The sequence below is a fragment of the Amblyomma maculatum genome, chromosome 1 (genome assembly GCF_055883805.1).
Source record: "Amblyomma maculatum isolate TAMU_Amacu chromosome 1, ASM5588380v1, whole genome shotgun sequence".
Classification (NCBI taxonomy): Eukaryota; Metazoa; Arthropoda; class Arachnida; order Ixodida; family Ixodidae; genus Amblyomma; species Amblyomma maculatum.
In genome coordinates, this window is record NC_139344.1 from 15,707,658 (window position 1) to 15,716,536 (window position 8,879).

The 8,879-nt window shown below is 45.7% G+C and overlaps 1 long non-coding RNA gene across 2 annotated transcripts; it reads left to right on the top strand.

The window, feature by feature from the left end:
* The first annotated feature begins 332 nt into the window (after positions 1-332).
* On the top strand, positions 333-8,221 carry LOC146201827 (uncharacterized). Of its 2 annotated transcripts, XR_014703592.1 has the most exons (4): positions 333-486; positions 1,870-1,995; positions 2,479-2,634; positions 7,841-8,221. It is a non-coding gene; the product is annotated as an uncharacterized LOC146201827 (long non-coding RNA). The 2 variants fall into 2 exon arrangements; XR_014703593.1 differs by lacking the exon at positions 2,479-2,634 and having other exon boundaries at positions 7,841-8,218.
* Positions 8,222-8,879: the final 658 nt, after the last annotated feature.

Below are 8,879 nucleotides of genomic sequence, written 5' to 3' on the forward strand. Positions count from 1 at the left end.
ATGATATAGTTTGTAGTCGTCGTGCTCGTCTGAACTGCATATAAATCAGTAATGCCGTCAAGTCTGCATTATATGATGCCAGAGCGAATAGATGCGATAGAAAGCGTTTCCATTAAACAGTTGTTTTTTATTTTCCGCATGTTTCATCGTTGAATTCTTCCATCAAAACTTTTTTAATAAACGTTAAATGACCATTAAACATTTTTCTATCATGATGCTTCGGTGAAATTTTAATCAGTGGCTGAATAGACGCAGCAAGCAGCAAGCTCAAAAAGAACGAAACCGAACCTATCCTCAAAAATATCTGAAATGAGCCAATCCAATCCACCTGACAAGTTGAAGTTTAGTCATGGAAGATCGCTTCACGTTTCCGTGTTCTGCATTTTCTGCGCAGTTACAAATACCTACGGCTGTAATGCACTGCTAGCATTGTTTTTGCTGTGGCTTGGTGCGGCTGGCACACTTTGTTCACCCGCCGATTCCAAAGTAAGTATTTCACCGAACTTTTGTTTCTTTAGTGGAACTTTTCGATGCACCGATGGTGCTGAGCTTTTGGGTAAGGAAACAGCTCTGTACAGCAGCCGAACGGTCGAGTGTTTTAGGCGAGACTGACAGGATGGCTCCGCGCCGACTAACTAAAGTGCAGCCTCAAGTCTGAGGGCCATCTTTCTCGGCATTACTGGACGCTGCGCCAGTAAGCCGCGCAACTTCTCGTGTCTCTGATAAAGGAGTGCCTGCCTGAGCTTTAAAGGAGTTACTTTGTTAACCATGCGCTACGTGCTGAGTTGTAAAAACTATACGAGAAAACTTTTGCACTCGAGCCTATCGTGCGACATGCCTACACTTGTGAAAACGTCGCGAGCTTTTTTTTTTTCTTTTTTTTTTTTTTTTTTTTGGACAGTCGCTGATCTTTCTCTCTTGAGTTTTACGGCAACTACAGTTTCTAGAGGGAACGGCTGTAGCTGCTAAACTAAAGGATTAGTACTCTCCTTCAGCTTTGACAAACCAGGACAGCACCTTGCGCATGTTGGTTATGCATGTGGGACCGAACCGCGCAGAACAACCGGACAAGGAGATGAGAGAAAAAAAAAAAGTCAGCACTTGTCTTTTTCTTGCCCCTTTGTTCTGCGCTGTTCTGGCATGAATTTGACATACCGCCGCCGCGATACAGTTGGGCTGTGAGCTCTGGTGCCTGCAACGCCTTCTTTTATGCAAAACAGGCATACTGGGAGGCCATGCAAGCCGCGGGCTCTATTAAAAAAAAAAATAGAAAAAAAAAACCCGAGATGAGCAAAAGTGAGATGAAAACAAAATTGTTGTTGCCTTGTCCTTACAGATATTCAAAGGCTCCTCAGAACTTCACTGCATTATTGACAGCGAGATAATGCCAAAGCTACACTAGAGCCATGCAGCACCTTATAGTGCATGATACTGAGCTTGTCTCGCACTGAAAGCTCTTACCATGTTCTTAGATTATCATATTAAAGTAGCTTTAAACCCATGCTTGTTAATACAGTGATAGCCATAAATTGAATCTAGGGCATCATGCTCACATACAAGGCTTCTGATAACCACTGGTCACATGATGTGGGCTATAGCAGAAACCTGTACCTGGTCATCTTACAAGCATTTGTGCAATTGATGCTTTTAATGTGTTGTAAAAGTTTTTGTGTTCTGTTTCTGTATGGGAATGCTTTCCTTATTCAAGGCTAACATTTGGCTTGCTACAGCAAAACCTGTACCTAGTCATCCTAAAAACAACACCGCAGTTGGTGCTTTTAGTGTGTTGTAAAAGTATTTGTGTTCTGCTTCTGTATGGCAATGCTTTTCTCGTTGAAGACTAGCATGAGGCTTCCAAAAATTTTTCAGATGCCATTTGCTGTAGCCGATTTCGTAGGCCAACAGGAAGCAGCACTTTGAGCATGGAAAACTGTCATCCACGGGGAAAAAACAGCAACATCTTTTTGCATTCTCATTTCTTTGGTATGGCTAAAAGTGAGTATTGTATCATTATCTATATTATTAATATTGAATCATGATTGTCAGTGTTGAAGTTGTTTGAGCGTGATGATTTTAAACACGCAGGACATCCCTTCGACATTAAGGTTTTAGCTTGTTTACATGTAGGATGTAGAACTGGTTTCAACAAACTTTATGCAGCAAATTCTTTTTACATTGTCCACCATGTTACTTTTTGTCATTGTCCATTGAAGTAAATAACCAGTATTTTACGTTTACACAGTCGTCCACTCTTAGCTTGAATGGGAATGTGTGGCATGCAGTTTGCAAAATAGCAATGCATCCGTCACAGCCATGCATCAAGGCTAAGTGGCTTGTGCGTAGAGGGACCAGCCGCTCCAGCTTCACGTCATCCGCCTCTTTGCTTTGGTGTGCAGACGTGCATTGAGGCAAAGTGGTTTATGTGTAGAGAAACCAGGAGCTTCTTTGTCACATCTGGCTGTTTGTTACGGTGTGCAGATGCGCATCGAGGCAAGGCTGATGTGTAGAGGGACCAGGAGCTGCTGCTTAACGTCCTTCGCCTCTTTACTACAGTGCACAGCCGTGCATTGATGCTAAGTGGCTTGTGCATGGAGGGCCCAGGAGCTGCAGCCTCACGTCTGCCTCTTCGCTCAGGTACGTAAGTGCGTATTGAGGCAAAATGGCTTATGCATAGAGGGACCAGGAGCAGCTGTGTGGCGTAGTGTGTATATTTGCTATGGTGCGTATCGAAGTACAATGGGGGGCTCATGTGTAAAGTACCATGAGCTGCTGCGTCATGTCGTCTGCCTCTTTACTATGGTGCGCAGGCATGCATCAAGGCAAAGTGGCTTATGCGTAGAAGGACCAGGAGCTGTTGCTTCACATCTGCTATGATGCGCAGCTGCGTAATGTGGGTGGTGGTGGAAAACATTTCCATCAGATACAAATACAGGAGGTTACTCACTAGCTGACCCTGAGGGGGCCTGTCCTGACAAAAACAAGGGGTCCCTAGTTTGGGACCCCAGGGGTGGTAGAGGGACTAGAGGCTGGTACTTCACGCTGTCTGCCTCTTCGCTACGGTGTGCGGCTGCGATGGATGCAGTGGCATCTCAAAAAGTGCATGCCACGCACTCGCATGTTCAGCCTGAGTGGACGACTGTGTACCTGCTATAGCTTTGTTATTCATAGAATAAACCTAGGCCAAGTTGGATAAATTATAGCTCACCTCATATGTGGTCAGCAAAGAAAAGCCACTCCAGAAAATCTGATGCATTTACTGTCATAGGATTCTTATTCATATACATGCTACTGACAAGTCAGATTCTTCACCCTCAGAAATGCCAGAAAAACAACCAAGGGTGCGTCTGTAATAGTCTAGCTTGCTCTTTCTCTGCAGACTTGAGTCAGATGTGTGTTCCATTGCTGTGGGTGGGACAGGTGTGAATCTGTGATTTTAAGCTTGCAACAAGTATGTTATTGTAGTTTAAAGGCAAAACGGTACTAATAATCGTAGCCCCCCGTGGCCTTTATCCCCTTTTAATAGTGTTGCTAGACACTGAATTATTAGTTTACTCTGCACTGTTTCTGTCTAGTTAATGTGCGGAGATGTACATATATTTATATGACTTGGAGTTGTCGACTTTGCACTTAGAAACATTGTAGCGTTATCTGATGTGTTGCTTTCATTTCTTTAATGATTTCTGTAAGGGATCGGTGGGTATGCTAGGCACCATTATTAGTCTGCTCTTTTTGGGTCACCTGTTCAATGCCCAGCTGCGGCCGTCTCCCACTTGCCCTCGGACAGGAGGCGGAGAGACGCGCACAGAGAGGCAGCTACAGCAGCTACAGTGCTTAACGGAAACGTAGGCAGAGAGGGAAAGAAGTCCCCTCTTCCGAGGACTTTGCTGTCGCACTCGAAGACGCGGGGACAGGCAGTTTGTTCTCGTTGCTGTGTCATGTAGGGGGCTCATGTTTATTTAAGGAGCTTTACAAACAGTATACAACTAAGGGGTCCTTGTACTAAGCGTACTAAGGGGCCCTTAGTACGCTGACTAGACCCATCACCCGCAGGCAGCACAGCTTTGAAACGAGTACCTCTTTTGGAAGAACTGCTTATTGTTCAAAGAAAAAACACTGTCAGGTTGAAGGGTGTAAAGGCCCTCTTCCTTGTTGGGGAGCCCATAAAAGTGACAATTATTCAGTGTAGGCGCGCTGAGTGGGGTCTCGTTGAGGATTCCAACCCTGGATGTCAACAATGGTGGGAGATGGCGGCGTTGAAAAAGGGCAAGTGTGTAACAGTGACGGTATGATGCGGAGCGGGAGGATGTGGGTTGGCTCTTCTGATGTGGTCCGCAATGGTGCTGACTCGGACGCCAATAATTGCAATAATTGCCCTGTAAAAGGAGCCGCCAAGGGTGCAAGCTTTGGGCAATGGTTGCGCACGTGGGACACCGTTTTGATGGGTTCTAATTGTTTTTTCTTTTTTTATTTCCTAGGGGAGAGAGTTTGGCATGTGACCTAGTGAGCCAATCATTTCGAGGTCCATTCTCTAAATTCCGTTTGTTGTGAAACGAATTTGTTGTCCCTTTTGCATTGCTTGTATTAGGGAGAGAGTGAAGAACCTTATGAAAGTGGAAAGACATGCCAAAATGTTTGTTAGCCAGTCATGTGTGAGTTCGTTGTCATTGGGGATAAGAAATGTGGGCGGAGTCCTGAAGTTAATGAAACAGCCCCGCGGCCTGGAGAACTCTCCGTGTGCAAGTTGTTGTGGCCAGATGCAGTAAATTCACTATTTTCATTTCTATATAACATGCCTTTCTGAAGATGGTGAGCTCTTTTGTCCAATCCTATAAGAAAGCAGCAAAGCGCTCCCAAATCTTCCACAAAACTGTGTGATATCTTTAATGCTAACTGTGGCTTGGTGTCACTCAAAGCATGTAGTTGAGGTAGATTTCTTCCCCCCCCCCCCCCCCTTTTTGTTCGTTCAAATGAGGACCAGCGGACACTAACTCTTGCTTTTGTAATGCCCTAGGTCCCGCCTTAAGGCAGTACTCCAATGTCAATACCATTTTTATAGCTATGGCTGTCCAGCAGCACTAATGTCTTTTATACACTTCTTTTACTAATCTCTTACCCAAATGGTGGCTTATACTGCGAGGGCGTAAGTCTCTGGACAGTATGTCTGGAGATTTTGGACTAGAATCGCAATGTAAACGAATTGTGACCTTATTTCTCTTGCACACATGAAAGAACTAACGTTCAACTTTCACATAGACAAGTATGGTCAGAGTTTCCTGGTCGATGTGAAAGTTATGTGCTTTGATTGCAGTTTGTGTAGTCCACGCACTTTTGTCCCCGATATTACATAGGGGCAAATTAGGCGCCTTTACAGGGGCAGTTTCGTTACCTTCCCCATAAAAAAGCTACAGTGTTTCTTGTAAACAGCTGGCTGCATTTATAAAGACCATTATTTTTTTTGTAATTTGTTGTATGTATGTATGTATAACTTTATCAGGGAGCCGGCAAACGACGGGTCAAAGCGTCGTGACGCTGGCCAAGCGTCTACCCGGGGTTAATGCGTAGTTGAGAAATCCATGACATACATGCACAGCTGGTTGCCAGAATTATGCAACCATATTTCAGTAACTAACATCCATGCTGCATGCTGCCGGTAATACATCAGGAGCTTGTGGTTGTCAGCTTTTTGTGTTTTGTGTAACTATAAGCCTTGCTATTGTAATGTCACATATCGCGCTGTGGGTAAACAAATAACTTTACTTTTAACTCTTGTAGAAGCATGAACACTGCGCAATCACTGCGGCGGGCTATGCTTCCACATTGGGCTTTAGCCACATGTCAAATGTCTATCTTTATTCTGCTGCAGCAGCTTGCATGTTATCAGATAAGTTACTTCGTCGCAGCTGCTCTAAGGAGACGCTTTCTAGACGCTTGTAGCCTAGATGTTGATGTCGATATACCCCTGACACGCCCAGGGAATGTCTTCGGTAGAGGGTACATGGAAACCAGCGAAATGTGCAGCTTACAGAACAAAAAGGTAACAATTTTAAATGATGTTATTGTTGATCACTTCTTTTCAGAGCAGGAACAATGACTTTAGAAATCTGCCTGTTAAACCGCTCAAAATGCAGGTTTCTGCCGCCAATGCGTACCTGTGTAATACTGCAATGCTCTGGCTGTGCTTTATACAGGGGTGTGAAACTCCCTATACCTCCCAGCGGCCACGAATTACAGACGCTAGCGCCAAACTCCCCATTATAGGATTATAGCGGGAGGGGGCGCGTAAAAAATGGACATGACGGGGGAGGCCGTATAGCGGACTGGTCCAAAAAAACGGTGCGCTGAAGGGGGTGTCGGTAGGTTGCTTCAAGCAGCGCGGATCGCGCGCTCGCGTGCGCCCGCTCCCGGGAAAACGCTCTGCCCGTGGATTTTCTACCGCATCATCGTTCTGCCTCGGCGCGACCGGCTCGCGGCAGGAACAGTGTGATGGAAAGAAAAACCACAAGCATAGCGCTCTCGAGGGCACAGGCGCTCGCGAGCAAGCGTACCCGACCGCAGCAAGAAATAGCACTTAGAACAGCAGATATTGTTTCTCTTTTTTATTAACTGCACGTGAAACAGAAAATGAAAAGATGCGACAAGGTATCCCTCACACACACGCACTTTACATAGCTAACAGTTTACAGTAGTGTTATGTGTTCTGCGCTAACATTGTAATCTTGCATGCTTGCTTTATCACTACAAAAGAACCCGGTTTGCCGGCACTGTTTCTGTCAGCATGTGTACAGTTGATATGAAATTAAATAAATGATGCAACATATTCATTCTACGCATTCCATACCATCAAAGCAATGTAGAAACATGAGCAAATAGCTGCTTTCTAGTTACCTAGTGGTTGGTATTTGATGCAAGTAATCACATGTCACTGTGCTATACATAACCAAAATGCATGATTAAAAATTTACACTACCCTTCCTGGAAGAACCGTCTTCTTCGAAACGCACGTCTCTCCACAGTACATGAAGGTAACAAGTTCAACAACACGAAACACAGCAGATATCGCCGACTGTAATGGCCAGCACAATCAGCAGACGAGATGGGTCCACGCAACTGGAGGTGCACGCCGATAAGTCTCTCGTCTCACGAAGGGGCGAAGAGCCAGCAGGAATGAGATGCACAGAGTAAAAGAACCGCGACGAAAAATCGCGACTTTGGCCAACACACAGAGAATTCACAGCGCCAGGCTACGCAGACGACGGTTCTAATTCAAAACGAGCGGAGTAGTAACGGTTGCAGCGGTTCACGCGAGGACGAAGCCACGCAGCGCAGTCGGCGGCGCCGTCAGTGCGAGGGGAAAATTTAGGCGCGAGGGAGAAGTCCTCCTCCCAGCTTTTTCTTTCCTCCTTTCGCCCCCGCTTGGGAGAATTAGACGGGACGGAAGTGCCCCTGAGTTTCCGCGGCCTGCTTTATATTCATATACAGCATCCTTTATGCTTAGTTTCTTTGCATGTGCACTCCATGTCTTGGGCATTGCTGAGGGCGCATAGCAGCAAGCATAACATGCCATGTTTGGTCAGAGTGGCATGTTCAAAGAGACGACATAAAAACATTAAAATACTGAATGCCAGGTTCTGGTCAAACTACGTTTGTATCTTGTTAGTCTGTATGGGTTTTGCTGGAGTTATATGACCTTTCTATATAGTATGTGACAGTTCTGAATGGAGATGCATGCATACAGTGCCATCTGGAAAAAGCAATTGAGAGAAACTGGCAGTTGCCCTTGGAGATGTGTAATCAAAGTTCAGCACAGATAACGTGAATTTCATTTTCCCTTCTATTGCAGGAGGAGCCCAACCTGCTCTTTCCATCTTAGGCCTGAAAGACCAGCAACAGCTGATCGAGCAAATGCACAGGATAGTAACTGCTCCTGGAATCCCGGCCTGCGGAGGCCGCCCACAGAGAACTCGATCATCTCCTCGCTAATTCCGAAATATTAGGTTTCAATAAATACCCTTTCCTCCACCACCTCCCCAAGAGAAGAGCTGTCACGGCCCAGGATAATTAAAAAAAATGATTCAAGTAGATTCTTAATACTCCAGTTAGCCTGCATTTTACCATGCCATTAACATTGATATTTTTTTAGTGTAGACTATTTATGCATGCAGTTTTTGCAATAAAGCCAAAAAAAATGCTTTTTTTACAACCCCGTATGCTGGTATGCACTTCGCATGTTTTCAGGAATGATGCATTTGTGTAAAGCTCAGCTAGCATATGTGCCTCTTTGATGGAAGTTTTAATTGCACACTGCTGTTCAGTGCTTTGTGTGTGAAAGTAAAGCAGACAACAGGATACTTGAACCTGTTGCATATTGTCTGCTTTACTCTCACGACAAAGGCATTGAGCATTAGTATGTGACTGAAATTTCCATGGCACATGCTTGCTGAGCTTTACACAAATGTTATTGGCAAATTTTTACACCAATAGCGGGCCCTGCAAGCAAGTTCCGGGAAACGTCCGAATGTCCGCTTCCGGCTGTCCGTCGGCCGTCCGTGGGACGCGATCCGGATCCACGAACGATAGTCCGACGGACGTCCGCTGTACGTATATCGAACATAACCGGACTTCCGTCGGATGTCCGAAGGTCCGAAAACGGACGTCCGTCGGTCGACCGTCGGACGTCTATGGCCGTCTGGGATGTCATCCCACTTATTGTGGGTGCTTACGCGTTCATACGAAGAAAGCCAGTCCTCGACGTCCTGATCGCCGGTACCGCTGAAGATCGGCGGGTCCCGCTGTCGAAGCACCCCGGTGCATGGAATAGAAGGGGCCGAGGGAGCAGGGTCGGTGGTGTTTGTGCTGGACTCAGTCATTGAGGACGGAAT